The 15,591-nt window shown below is 37.0% G+C and overlaps 2 protein-coding genes across 2 annotated transcripts in view; one reads left to right on the top strand and one right to left on the bottom strand.

Moving 5' to 3' along the window:
• Positions 1-15,591, bottom strand: part of DOCK2 (dedicator of cytokinesis 2) — a 486,757-nt gene that overhangs the window by 116,970 nt on the left and 354,196 nt on the right. The window lies entirely within an intron of this gene.
• The window catches only part of INSYN2B (inhibitory synaptic factor family member 2B), a 130,997-nt gene that overhangs the window by 943 nt on the left and 114,463 nt on the right, over positions 1-15,591 (top strand). The window lies entirely within an intron of this gene.

Here is a 15,591-nt window from a genome sequence, read left to right as displayed (position 1 = left end):
TTTTTCCAGGCTAGCCAGTTTCTAGTATCAAAGCTGTCAGAAATCACATCCGTTTGACTGATTGATATATAAGACAGAACAAGATACTACAGCAGCAGGTCTGCTTTGGCAAAACACCCCTTTCTTTGCTACCAAAAAAAGAAAAAATCCTCTTTGCTATATGAGAGAAAGATGATGTACTAATGTTGTGTTTCTGTGACCTTTAATAATTTCTTAATAGCAGGTGATAAAAATGACATTCATCCCTCCCTCTTAAAAAAAAAGATAAATTTGAGACCTTATTTACACAGGTACCATTTTCCTTTTCTTCTTTCCTTCCTTCTTTCCTCATTCCTTCCCTCCTCCCTTCCTTTCTTCCTCCTCCCTCCTTCCCTTTCTTTCTTTCTTTCTTTTTTTCTTTCTTTCTTTCTTTCTTAGTTTCTTTCTTTCTTCTGACTTGGGGAATAGGAGAGGAGGACAATATCAAGATTTCACTTGTTCCAAGGTCCTCTGACACTCCACAAATTCATGATGGCTTGCCACTTCCTCCCTACGTTGACATTGCTCAAACTTTATAGCACTAGACCGCCAACTCCTAGCTCTGTTAACAACAGAGGTAATAATCTAAAAAAGAGCCCATCTGAATAATATGCAGAAGGGTCAGCGGGGGTGAAGGCATCCCCATTATCCAAGTTAATAATTAAAGTACTCCATTTGTGAAGATTCTCCCAATGGAAAAAAATCAGAGACCAATGTGTATTTACTACTGAGACATGAGGCAGTCACTCATCTATCTCCTCTCAGCATGACAGGGGACTTGATGGGAAATTGCCTTTTAAGACCAATATTCAGGGACCTGCATATTAAATTCTAGAGCACAGTATCTGGGCAGCGAGCGCAGCCCAGCCTAGCCACCTCTGCTTCATTTAGGCTTGTAGAAATGCATCTAATGAATAGGAACATGGAGGTGCACGATTGAAACTAGGTCAAATATGTAAAAATAAGTGTAATCACAGGAGACACTTGGATGATGAGGGAATACTCAGACCCTAGTAGTGGCAGGACTTATTTGATCTCTATAACACTCTCCTGTTATACTGCACAATCAATCCTGTCAATTAAATTGGTGCATTAGCATGGAGATCTGTATACCTGAGTGAGAAACTTAACCTCCAAAGGAAACAGTGACCATCAACTTTGCAGTAGACAGTGGAAAAAGAGCCAAGTAGGATGTGCTAAAAATTAATTAGCTGGAATATAAGATTGTTTTGTAGAGAGTGAGGTCACAAATGCCTCTGGAAATATTGAAATTAACAGTGAGCTGGGGGAGAAGAATGAGTAGAATTTGATGCAGAACATCTGTCAGATTTTTAAAATCCATTCATTTATCCATCCAAACACAAAAGCCCCCTACCAAACTTAGACCAGCAGCCCAAACACCCCAGGTACCTGGTTTGCTTTGGTACCAGGATTATCTTGATGTTTAGCCACTAGAGGACCTGTGTACCACTGATGAGAAACTGGGTGTGTTTTAAATGTGAAGCAGACGCTTGCCCCTCTGAGCTGGATTGAGTGGGGCTGGGTCGAGTGGGAGTGATGAGTTCCTTGGAGAACCTAGTTGATGCCGGGGTTTTGAAACTTCAGGATCCAGCAATGAAAACGCTAACATTACTATGCAATAGCAGCTGGTGACATGTTGCTATAGTAACTTCAAATCATGTGCAAGACCAAAATAAAATAAAATATATAAAGCTGCAAAGAGATGTCATGAGGAAAACTTGGCAAGGGGGATGCAAGAAATAAAAAAGTTCCTTTCATCAGCCACCTATGTTTTGTGTGGCCAATGACTACTTTTATGTAGCACTCCCATTTGGTCCCAAATGTATTTTTGGTTACATAAGACATTTGCTTTCCAATGGAGGTAATGCTGGAAGTGTGGTTCAATGAAAAGGCAAAGGATATGAAATGGACAGATCTAGATTCAAATATGTGATTGGCCATCTCCCTAAATCATAGAAATTCTCTGGACTTTAATTCTCTCATGTGCAAAATGAAGCAGTTGGGCATTATCTTTTAGATTTCTTCTAGCTCTAAATCTATATTTGTATGAAGAAATTCTTAGGCTGGAGATAGAAGGATGCCATGTGTTAACAACAACAATAATAATAGCTAGATTTTATACAGTTATAAGGTTTCCAAATCACTTTAAACATGTTCACTTATTTGATCATCACAAAGACCATGTAAGACAAGAGTTATTAAATCCAATTAGTGAAGAAACTGAGACTGAGAGTGATTAAGTACTTGCCTGGGGTCTCACAACCAAGTGACTGAGGCAGACTTTGGACTCAATTTCCTGATTCAAATCCAACATGCCAACATCATCTAGGCTTACTGAGGAAGATGAAATGTAGTGACAAGAGCATTTGACTTTCAGGCAGAAGATCTGAGTTCAAATCCTGGTCCTTTGTATATAGCAAGGTAGGTGAGTCAATTTCCCTTTCTGGGTCTCAATTTCCTTCTCTATAAAAAGAGGGGATTTGGAATAAGTGATATCTAAAATTCCTTATGACTTTATCAGTGATTTCATCACTTTAGAGTTTATAGTTCCTTTATAGTTCAGGGCTCTCTCCCTTTGCATTTCAGAAAGCTGGAGGAGGGAATGTATGAGTCAGGCTCACTGAGTACTGATCTAAGGTCTCCCTAGGATGATGTGTGTGCTTAGGTGAAGTCATGCTGAGACAGTTTTCTCCCCTAACTCCTGGGCCCTGCTCCAGGGAGGCTGTATGAATTAGCTCAATAACTATTCTGACCTGTGAGGAGAAAATTATGACTCTCAGTATCATGCCTGTCTTCAAATGATAGGAAATGCTGCACACTCAAAGCTTTAGGGACAAAAAAAAAATGCTCTTTGACCCTGAAACTATGTTTTCAGTTACAAATGTGCCAAATGTCCAACTACTTAGTAAATCAAGCTTGTACCTATTGAAGCTGAGCACAGGAAGACATTCGTATTATTTAGCAGAAATTACTGGTAAATGAAGATAGTATGGTAGAGAGAGAAAATGGGGCCCTGTGAGTCCAAATTATGTCTCTGATAATTACTAGCTATTTGATATATGACAAGTTATTTAAACTCTGTATATCTGAGACAACTCCTTAGCATTTAATGTGGCAACATGGAAAGAATCTTGGATTTAGAGTCAAAAAATTTGGTTCAAATCTGCCACTACTTATGTGACCCTGGACAAGTGATAACTTCCTCCAGTAAGAAGAGGTTAGCTTTTATGACTGGTAAGGTCTGCTCTGTATCTAAATCTATGACTCCATGATGTTAGTTTTCTAGAGCAAAAGCCAGGATATTCACTCATTGCACTACCTTCCCTTCAAGGGAATATGATTAGAACCATGACTAGCAACAAATTTTAGGCAAGGAAAGGGAAATGGGTAATGTTAATTCTGGTTAGCCAACACATCTAGTCCATGCTCCACACAAGCCACTCTCTGGCTGTGTGACATTAGATAACTCACTGAACTTTTCAGTACTTTAGGCAACATTCTAAGAATTTAAGTTGTAAAGTGTAAGTCTTCATTGGTAGGATTTCATCATCCAAAAAATAATAAGCTCAATGCAAAAACAAATAAATATTATTATTACTAAGTCATAGTTGGGTGACAACCTACTTATTAGAGGGAGTTTCTCTCAGAGCTGTGGGAGATCCCCAGAGATCCCTTAAGTATTCATATATGCTAGCAGACAGGAAAAATTACTTAAGAAACTTAAGGTCTGGACACTTGAAATGAAATCATGTGTATAAAAAATGCTGTCCCAAAATTATAAGGCTTTATCTGCCTTAAATATTCTAGATACCATTTGGAGTCAGGGATCCTTGGGAAGGCTTCTAAAGTCTACATCCCTGAATATTGGGCCTTTTGGCATAATAAAGTCTGTATGGTTACAGTCAGTTAGTGCTTTTGTATGTTAAAAGTATAGCTTAGCCAGGAAACAGAGAGGTTGCCACCTGGAGGCTTTGCAGTCATGATGTGCCTTGATGGTTTCCATCTGGTGCAACAATGGCAGTTCTTGTAAAGGAAGCTGTTGTGGGCCCAATAACTCCACAGTAAGCATTCATGATGGATCAGCTCTCTAGCATAAACTGGGACCTAGCCATTACTTCAGAAAGATAAGTTGAATCTTCAAAAGTATTTTCTTGTTGATATGGAACCAAGTAGAAAGTATATCTTAAACAAAGGCTACTCAACAAAGTTAAGGAAAAGAGCCAGTATTCAACCAAAATTCAAGCCAAAATATCACCCATATATGCCATGTTAATACTCCCTAGACATTTAAATCAAAGGAATAACACTGGTTTAAGTAACTTTGTGTGTTGCTACATAATAATGAATTCCTAAATCTTTCAAGGGATGTAAGATTTCTTTCAATTATAGAATTAACAAACTTTGAAATAGCATTTATATGCTTATTTCAGGGAGTGTAGATCAAGCTCTCATAAGCTACATGTGGCCAAAGGTCACTCTTTCAGAAAACAACAAAAATGAACCCATCCTTGGTTTTTCAAAAGTGTACCATAAATCTGGAATAGTTTGTCAGATCAAGCTGGGGTTTGAGCTAAAACCGTTCCAAAATCCAAAAGTTATATGTAGAGTCATCCCCTCCAGGCTATAAGTATTGTGACTGATGATGGGGCCATAGTTTATGAAATGTGTAAATTATGTTTTCCATGCTGATTTTTCCTTGCTCCTGGTGTCAGCACAACTTATCAACAAGTATTTTCTCAATAATGATTATTTTTACAACAGAAATAGACTATATTTATGCAAGGGTAACTCTAGTTTCTGTTATTACATTGATTCTTGAAGTCTTCAAGTTCATTGGGTCTGTCTTCCTATATTTCAACACTGGACAAACAGAAGCCAAGCTAATCTATTTGTACTTCTTTCTGACAGTTTCTAGCTTCTGATCAAAACCATGTAAGTCTGTAGCACATTGCTTTCTTAAGAGAGTGGATATTATTCAACACTCAATGACTTTTAACTAAACAGAAGATAATTTTCTAAATGTTATGTTAATTAGAAGAAAATTAATGAATGTAGTTTCCAAAAAAAAATTCAGAAGAGAGATACCTTACATAGTTGTACTGGTGACAATCATCCAAGCTCTTTCTTGAGATTCTTCAATGTGAATTTCCTTGTTTAGTTTTTTTTTTTTTTACTTAAGAAATTCTGTTCTCTTCCAATGTCTCACAGATTAAACTCTATCAAACTAAGTTTTAGACTATTTTCTTATTCTTTACTTGGAAAGCTATGGAGTTGAGTCATATCTTATGGACCAAGGTCATTGTTAAGGGGGGCATTCAAGGTCCTCGAGTAACAAGGGCATTGATAATGGTGATAATGACAACATTAATTAGAATAACAGCATGTGTACATATTGGTACAGTGGGAAGAACACTGACTTGAGTCAGAAGATTTAGTTTCAAATTCCCCCATTAACTTAGAGAAAGTCACTTGCCTCAGCTTCCACATTTACAAAATGATATTATACTAGATGACCTCTGAAATTCCTTCCAGCTCTAGATCTAGATCCCAGATTATGTTGCCATAATCCTGGCAACAACAATGATAGTTTATATTTAGAGAATACTTTCATTTTTACAAATTGCTTTTCTCAGAAGTCTATGCAGAAAAAGTTTTCTTAGAAGAAGGCAAGGCAGGACTGTGTCTATCCTACAGATAAAGCGACTGAGGCTTGAAGAAGCTAAATGACTGCTCCATATTCATTAAACTAAGAAGTACTAGAACCAGTGGAAAAAAAATCACATTACACATTCTTCTCTTCCTCTAAAAATATTTATTCAGTCCTATAAGATTTTAAAATGAATAGAAGAGACAGCCTTAAAGGGGAAAAGAAGTCACAGGGAAAATGTACAACTTGACAACATTCTTCTCTTCCTCTAAAAATATTTATTCAGGTCCTATAAGATTTTAAAATGAACAGAAGAGTCAGCCTTAAAGGGGAAAAGAAGTCACAGGGAAAATGTACAACTTGACAAGTAGTTGTAAATGGAGATAGGATTTGGCCTTGACAATGTCATATTTATGGGATAATACTATTGCTATGATTCCCAATCATTTTTAGGACCAGTTAGCCAGAGCTATTACTGTTATCCTTCCTACTGGGTGCTTCCCTGAGTCACTGTCCAGATAGAAACAGCTCATGACTCCTCCAAAGCAAAATATTTGAAGTAATTGCTCCATTCAGCATACTCTAGGACTGGCTGTACTAATGATATTTGTGCCAGGGGCCATTCACACAATGACAGCAAGTAAATCTGCTTTTCTGACTTTGGAAGACCTGGACTATGTCAAGGATGTAATAGTGATCTCATGAAGAAAGAATAAATTCCCATAAGTATCACTTAGGGTAATTAAAAGCAACAACAACCATCACAACATATTCAAATAGTGCTTTAAAGTTTGTAAAGCACCCTTGGGATTTTTTGTAAAGTTCAAAGAACAAGTGCCACCCCATTTTATATAAAAATAGATTGAATCTCAGAAAGAAGAAAGTATTCACTTTTTTCCATTATATTTTATTCATCATTTTCCTTTTTTAAAAAAAGTAAAAATTTAAGGCATCTAGATGGCACAGTGGATAGAGCACCAGCTCTGAAGTCAGAAGGACCTGAGTTCAAATCTGATCTCAACTTCCTAGCTGTGACTCTGGGCAAGTCATTTGACCCCAATTGCCTCAGCAAAAAAAATTCTAGGTTTAAAGCAAAGAATGAAAGAACAGATAGATCTATGGGATAGAAAGAATATTATTGGAGGAGAGAAGTCATCAATTTAGAGTTTGCCTCACATGTGCATCTTAATAATGAAGAAAGAAGATGCTTAATAGATTCATGGCCATAGTTTTCCAGAATATTAGGGCTAGAAGCAAAATAGAGATTTAACTCTGCTCCACTGCCCCTCCCTTACCTCTCTTTTTTTTCTCTCTCTTTCTCTCTCTCTCTCTCTCTCTCTCTCTCTCTCTCTCTCTCTCTCATTTGTGTGTGTGTGTGTGTATTATATAATAGGTATATGATATGTTTATGTCTATATACTTATATGAAAATATATGTGTATATTTATATACAATTCTCTATTTAATTTCCCAATGGGAACAAAGATACAAATAATCTGGTAGCTCTAAGTGGGCAATGTAACTAGGAATCCCTCAAGAATTATATAATCTAGGTGGTCATATATAGGAAAAGATGATTAATAATAGAAAATAGTAATAAGATTTCAGAACTAAATTAGAGGCCCCAATCAAACCCACGCCTGACCAAGAGTTTGCAACATTCTTGACACAAGTAGTGACATCCCTTATAAGATAGGTGACAAGGTGAGGAGAAGGTATACTTTTCCCCATCCTCAGGACAATTCCTTTACAACAGAAAGACCTTTAAAAAAGGTCTTTAACCATTCTTTGTATCCATAATTGAACATGATGCACATAATAAGTGCTTAATATATGTTTATTGACTAAGTATTAGGAAGGCTTATTCAAGCTTAATCTGCCTCTATTACACCCATTGCTCTTTTATCCAAGTTCAGTAACCTTTCAATTATTTGGCTATATGCTAAATACCACAAGTGGTCTGGATAAAAATGGTCTTGGGAGCCAACAGAAACTATCATTGTTCAATGAAAGCCAGAAGAGAGAGTTCTAGAGGTTGGACCTTGGAGATGACTGTGGGAATCAAGAGGAAAGGTAGAGGAAAACCTAGAAGGAGACAATAGCATGAGAATAGGTAGGGAAAGGCATGTTTGAGGAACCATGATACTTTAGTTAGAACAAAGGAATATATATGGAAGTCCTGGGGGGAAAACCTTGGGAAAAGAGACAGAGATAAATCTGTAAAAGGCCTTGAATGTCAGTCTGAAGGATTTCATTTTGGAAATAGTTGGATATTAAATAGGCAGCCATCAAGAGTATTTCCACTCCCCCCTTGCTTTAGCCCCCTATCCTTCTGCCAAGAAAATATAATTTGTTCTGTCATCATTGGAAACAGACAGATCAAGCTTGATATAAAGTTAGATTCTGATTGTGACAAAAATGCACCAAAGTCAAAAAGGGAGACAACATTTCAAGACAAAGAAGCCATACTTCAGCACACTTCTATATACAGAATAGCAATGCCTGCAATAATGTGTGTGAAACAGCCTAATAGTATACAAGCACATTGACCTGTAGGATGGGTAGGGGAGGTATAGTCAATCCCTGAAACCCCAAGTATATATATTCAGACTTGTCAAATGAGGAAGGATGCGATGCTGTAAATCTATCCTTCATTCACTTTGAACCAGAGATTCCCAAAGCAGACTTGTCCTCCTTCCCCGCCCCTGACTCCAAATAATGAGCTTTACTCAGGGGATGCTACTGCATTGATTGATTGGCTTCCAATTTTCCTAATGACATCATGCTCTATCTTTCCCCACCCCACATGTCTAATTCCCACTTGTCCCACTTCTCTGCCCTTCGGAATGGCAACAACACCTTCCAATTACCGTCATCGGCAGCCTGCATTAGCCACCTGCTGACTCTCTCTCTCTGTCACCATTAATAAAGGTGACAGGGAAGCCTGGTGCAAATACAGAATGTCCCATCCACCTTGCATCCCTTGGGAAAGACTCCCTGCCCATGGGACTCCTTGCTTCTTCTCAGACTGGGCCCTGGCCCCATGTTCTAATCTGCACTCAATTAAAAGAAAGGAATTAAGTGACAATGAAAAATGAGATCAAGGGCTGTAAATGCTCTAGATTCCCAAGATCAGATCTGCTTAATACATTTTGTTATCCGCTAATTTTATCTTTAAAAAAAAAGATGTCACATTTGGCTGAAGTGATTTGTTCTTCATAACCTCGACTTCCTCTCCAAGAGATTGCCCAAGCAAAATTTAACTTACTTAACTTACTCTCCAAAATGTCATATTCTAAGGAGTAAATGGGTTATAAAATGAGAAAACAAGAGGCATGATTGTTAAAATGCTGATAATAATTTATATTGCCTTTATGGCTATAGAGGGCTTTTCTTACATGATCACAGGATGATAAATTTAGAGCTGAAAAGGACCATCTGAGCCAACCCCCTCATTTTATAAATGAGGAAACAGGCCCAGAGAGGTTAAGTAAAAATAATTGATAGCACTTATGTGGTGCTTTAAGGTTTGTGAAGCATTTTAAAAACATATTATTTCATTTAATCTTCACAACAAACCTATGAGGGAGGTGCTATTATTATCCTGTTTCACAGATGAGGAATTGAGGCAAACAGCAACAGTGACTTGCTCTGGGCCACATTGCTAGTAAGTGTCTGAAGTTGTATTTGAAGATCCCACATCCTATCTGTGCCATCTAGATGCCCTGCAATTTGCCTATGGGAACCAAGATAGTCAGTCTCAAAAATGGGGTTTGAGTCCTGTAACTCCTGGAGCAGTATTCTTTTCACTATCTCATTTCATCTCATCATTTGATCCTTATTACAGTACTGTGAGGGGGTAATCATGTTAATCATAGATTTAAAGTTGGAAGTAATCTTAGGAGGTAACTCCCTAATCTATTTCATTTCACAAAGATGGTAGACAGAACAAAGTAAGTATTAGTCCTCTTTGACAGAAGAAGAAACTGTGGTTCTAAGAGGTTGAGTCAGCTAAATCACAAATGTAGTATCTCATTTCTTTTCTGAGCACTCAGTTCAAAGAAGGAATATTCTTGACCTCCCAAAATTGTGTCACTTATTTAAGTTAATATTGGTGATATAAATTTCTTTGAACTCATATACATATGGGCTTGTAGGTGGTGGTGGGAGAACCAAGTCTCATTAGTGCTGACTTAGTCTTTCAGACAGTTTTTTATCTAGATTGCCTATATCTACTAGACAAAACTAGGACAGTAGTAGAAAACTAAAATTAAAAACCAATGGATCATTTGCTTTGCATAATGAGGTGGATTTAAAAAAATCCACCCTGTTGATCAAAATAGCCCTTGGGCTTCGGAGGAGTTTCTAAGAGTTTCACTTCCAACAAGATGGATGGGGAGAGAGAGCATCACTTTCCTTAGTGATAATTAACAACTCCCATTCCTATAGGAAGAACTTTGGGGTTTGCAAAATGTTTTCCTTACAAATAAATGCCCAGTGAGGTTAATCTGGCAACTATCATTAACTCCTTTGCAGAAGAGGAAACCAAGACATGAAGTAGTTAAATGACTGATTCAGAGTCACACATCTAGTTGTTTTAGAGACAGAATTTGAAATCAGTTCTTCTGACCTCAAATGGCAAGCTCTTTTCAATATATTGGGCTATAATTTGGGGCTTGTTGCTGTGGTCTAAGATAGCACATAAAAATGACTTTGACAGTAGCTTAAGGTCTATTATGACCCTTATTGACAATACTAATTTGACGACTGAAAATCTTACAGAGTTAAAAGCTGTCCTGATAAAGAAATTAAATCAATGTTTTCTATATCCCTGAAAAGGATTGCAATCAATGCTACTTTCTAAGTCTTCATCAGCAACCTTTTATATCATCTCTCATATTTCAGAATCCCAAACTCTCAGAGTTAGAAGGGACCTCAAGTTCTTCTAGTTGAAAGCTTCTTAAACTGTGGCTTGTGACCCCAAATGGGGGTATGTAACTGAATGTGAGGGAAGCAAAAGTATGATTTATTATCAGTAAATGTTTGATTTGTAAGCCCATTTTATATACCTATATAGCTAGAGTTGTGTAAAAATTTCTTGGATAAAAAGGGGTTGCTAGTGGAAAAACTTTAAGAAAACCTGTTCTAGTCAATCTTTACTTGACGAAAAATGACTTCTTCAACATCCCCAACAAACCATTATTTATTCTTTGCTTGAAGACTTTAAATGATGGGGAGCTCACCACCTGATAAGGCAGTCAATTTCACTTTTACCTCTCTTAGGTGTTAAAAAGTTTTTTCCCTGTTCTCATCAAGCCTTAATTTGCTGCTGCTTCTTCATTGGAAAGACATTGGGTGTTACTGACTAACAAGTCTGCTATTACAGTACAGCATCCTAGGATGCTGTATTTGCAGAACATCTCAATTAGTTAAATCACTTTTAGGTATGATTGAGGTCAAACCCCATCATAGATAGTCACACTATTTGTCAACTCAGCTCTCAATTATATGAAGGAAGGAAGGTTGAGTCTTTCAGGATATACACTATCTAGCCACTTGGCTATTCATTTCACACTACTTTCACAACTGTATTAAGCAAGTACAGAGTACGGTGTTTTAAGATTGGGAAAGTAGGATGCAACAAAGAACAAGAAAGTTTGGGTAAGACTTTATTTCAGTCTTCATGGCACTTAAAGCATAACAAAGTAAAAAAAAAAGGCAGAGAGCCATTACAGACAACTACTGGTAAGTACGTTCTAGGGGTACAAATAGAGCAGCTAAGTGGAATAGTAGATAAAGTCTAGTTCTGGAGTCAAGAAAATCCACATTCAACTTCAGTCTCAAACCCTTGCTGTGTGACTCTGGACAAGTCATTTAACCCTGTTTACCTCAGTTTCCTCATCTATAAAAATAAGCTAGAAAAGAAAATGTAAAACCATTCCAGGATCTCTGCCAAGAAGGACCTAACTGAAATGACTGAACAACAGAAGTACAAAACAAAGTGAAATTTAGTGAAATTTGAAGGGGAAGACTTTGTGGTAGAAGTGACATTTGATTTGTGTTTTAAAGAATGGGTAAGCATTTGATAACATAAGAGGGAGAAGAAAGACATTCTAGATACAAACAGCAGAGTCCACAAAAGCACAGTTAGACAAATCTCAGGCAAGTTCAGGGGATAGAGTTGGTTGGTTTGCCTAGAGCAGAGAAATGTCTGATACTTAGCAAAGAAAGGCCCTTGATCATTAAGCTCAATTTTGGTTTACTTGTTCAAAGTAAGAAACTTTTGCAATGACACCTGAGTCATACTGGAGACTTAAGATGTTCCAAAAAGAATTATCTGTGGAGACAGAAGAAGGCAGAAACTCTACGTGTCTTAAGCTGCTTTCAGCTGGTTGGTTGGGTGATTATATCCTCCAAATGAGGCCATAGATGGAGGATTGCAAGGGAATAGTCCTTCAGATGATTTTTTTATGAGGGAGAGATAAGGTAATATTACATGACTGGTCTGAGTCTAATAAAACAGTGAGTTTTCATTTATCTTTTTATACTAGCTCACATTTCTATGTGCTTTTGGATTCAAATAAAATTTTACATAAATTATTTTATATGAATCATTTCCATGATTTTCATTTGACCCTCCCAGCAATCTTGAGAAATAAATGCTATTTTTAGCCCTATTTTACAGATGAGGAAACTGACTCTCAAGGGATTCATTCAAGATCTATGTGTCTGAGTTAGGATTCAGGTTTCCTCAATTTAGTAAGCAAGCCATAGATTGTTGCTTGAGGTACAAGGTCATACAACCAATAGGAATCAGAAATAGGCTTTGAACTCATGTTTCCCTCTGTTATTGCCAGTCAAGGGTTGAAAGCAGGGGTGTGCTGGAACCAGTTCTCATCCCTATCTATAAATTGTCATCATGAGTATTTACAAATCAGAAATTGGTAATCACTCCAAGTCAGTGCTTGATTTAATGTTTGGTTGACTGTCTAGATTTTTTTAAAAAATGATGTTAAAAAATGTTAAAATTGAGGTAGACAGCACAGTACTGATTAAAAATGTCAGAGACAGAATTTGAAGACAGGCCCTTTAATTCCAAATTCAGGCCCTTTCTACTATTCCATCAACATGTGACCTACATTATTCCCTAACCTCATCTTTTCAGTAGATTACTATTGCATACATAGGTGGCTCTGCCTGCTCAGTTGATGTTATCCAGGACAACATGAGAGCCAATTAAATACCAAAATGATTGGGATAAGAACAAAAGGTACATGAAGAATAGGATTCTTCTGCTAGTTGTCCTCTAGGCAGGGAGAAACTTCCTTCATCTAACATCCTGAAATCCCCCTCTAATCCCTATTAATTCCAGCAGCTATAGGGAAAGGGAAAAAGAAGCCTCATCCTCATTGAAAACCACAATTTGGAGTAGCAAGAAGAATATTACATTAGCCCTGCATTACAGATGAGTAAATTAGTAGTTTACTGCAGTGAAGATACAATGTTGGCTGGTAAAAGTGGATATGATGCTTGTCTGAATCATGCCAGCTGATGGAAATCTAGATGAGAATAACTGGAAGCACATGTATCTATGTATTTCAGTTTCAGACACAATAGCGACAATATATTGCAATTAAACAATCAATCTTTGTGCCAATCAGAGTCACCAATTATGTTTACACTATAATTTGATTATATATTTTTCATTTCACAGTTTTAAAGGCAGGTGTACAACCCTGAAGTACAATTCTCAACATTTTGTCATCTCATATTTGATAAAGTGGTATGAAAAAAATTTCCCCATTAGTGGCAGCTCAGGATGATAGACTCTGTGTGTGTGTGTGTGTGTGTGTGTGTGTGTGTGTGTATGTAACCATCCAAACAACTCAACTCAAAGCTTTCTTTGAGTTCTCTCCAGAGTAGATAACTGGAGCAGCTGGTTGGTGCAGTGGATAGAGCACCAGCCCTGAAGTCAGGAGGATCTGAGTTCTTCAAATCTGACCTCAGACACTTAATACTTCCTAGCTGTGTGACCCTGGGCAAGTCTCTTAACCCCAATTGTCTCAGCAAAAAATAACAACAAACAAACAAATAAAAACAGAGTAGATAGCTGAGCAACTCTGGAACAGTCTTTCTGTAGATCAGGGGTGCACTTAATCCTGCTTGAGGTAATCAAGATTAAGTGACTTGTCCAGGGTCACACAGCTAGGAAGTGTCTAAGGCCAGACCAAAACTCAGGATGAGTTTTTCTGACTCCAACCCTAGTATTCCTGCACACTCTGATATCTATCACCTAGCTATCCTACTTCTTACAAGAAACGTAGTTACTCATAATCTCTCTGAGTGTTAGTTTCTTCATCTGCAAACTAAGCATAAAAACAGGATCTACCTCACAGGACTTTGTGAAATTAGATAAGATAATAATGCATGTAAAAGCACTCAGCAATAGTTAAAGGACTGGGATGTGATTATTTTTATTGTATAATTGGAAAATACATAATTGGTAAAAGAATAAAGGCATAGTGAAGGACTTGGAATCATGAAGACTTGCTTCAAATCTCATCTCTGACATTCATCAGTTATATAACGATGGGTAAGTCACTTAACTTCCTAGTTAGTGGCTTTGGAAATTCCCTACAACTTGTTTTACTAAGCCATAAATAGATAACATAGTGTACATATCTAGTGTATCAGATATATCAAGCCTACTTGGAAAAAAAAACTTTTTGGAAACCCAATCATATACAACAAATATCACTAAACCTGAATCCAAAGAGTAATATACACAAGCAGATGTACTTAGAACCAGATCAAACCACCTTGTGATAGCCAATGGTTCAGTTTTTGAGCATTTATACTTTGGAAATCAACAAAGGCTTCAAATGGAGACTTGATTTATTGTTTTGTTGATTATCTGGACTTTAGAAAGTGACAGAGAAAATGTTAACGGTGAAGATTACATTTAAAAGTATGTTGTTTGCATGACTCCTTCCAACCCCCAGACAACTGTGAAATATATGCCAGTACATCCCTCCCGGCATATATGTGAATTTTCTATTCAATCTGTTTGATTGTCAAAATGCTCATTATGATGATTCCTCCAGAGAAAGAAAATGGGCGGATGCATACTATTATCTAGGGACCTCCTTTCTGATATTGAGATATGTCTAGCTTGCTTGGGAAAAAAAAAAAAAAAAATTTTTATGGAAACCCATAAATCACTAGCACTGCATATAACTCCATTTTGTTCATCATTTAAATTCCTACTGTATGTAAAGTGCTAGAGATTTAAAAATAAAAAATGAAAATGTTGCTGTCCTAAAAGACCTTATATTTGTATGGGAAATTAACAAGTAAATGCCAGTTATATAAAAAGTAATTTAAAAGAGAGACAGAGAGAGAGAGAGAGAGAGAGAGAGAGAGCTAATAAATGGACAAGGCAAAGATTCTAGACTTGTAGAAAGTGAGAAGGAAGCACATTTCTGAAATAAGATCCATTTGTTCAAAGCTATGAAAGCAGGAAATACAGTTTCATGTAGGCAAATAGCAGACTAGTTATCTTGAAATGGAATGCATATAGAGGTGGAGGAGGGAGGGTAATATTATGAAATAAGACTAGAAAATTAAATAGGAATCAGTTTGTGGAGGACTTCAAATGCCCAGCTGAGAAGTCTTTATGTCATCCTCGAGGCAATAATGAAACTATGAAGTTTTCTGAGTAAGTATGAAACATGATCAGGTCTATATTTTAAGGATATCAAATTTGACTATTGTGTTGAGGGATGTATTGGAGAGGGAAGGCAATGGAACCAGGGAGACCAATTAAAAGGTTTTTGCAGTAATCCTTATGAGAGCCAGAACTCGGGTAGAGACAGTATAAGTAGAAAGAAGAGAATAGATTCAAG

Source organism: Sarcophilus harrisii, chromosome 2 (assembly GCF_902635505.1).
Source record: "Sarcophilus harrisii chromosome 2, mSarHar1.11, whole genome shotgun sequence".
NCBI classification, from domain to species: domain Eukaryota; kingdom Metazoa; phylum Chordata; class Mammalia; order Dasyuromorphia; family Dasyuridae; genus Sarcophilus; species Sarcophilus harrisii.
Note: the sequence above shows the minus strand (reverse complement) of the source record. Positions and strands in the feature narration are given on the sequence as shown.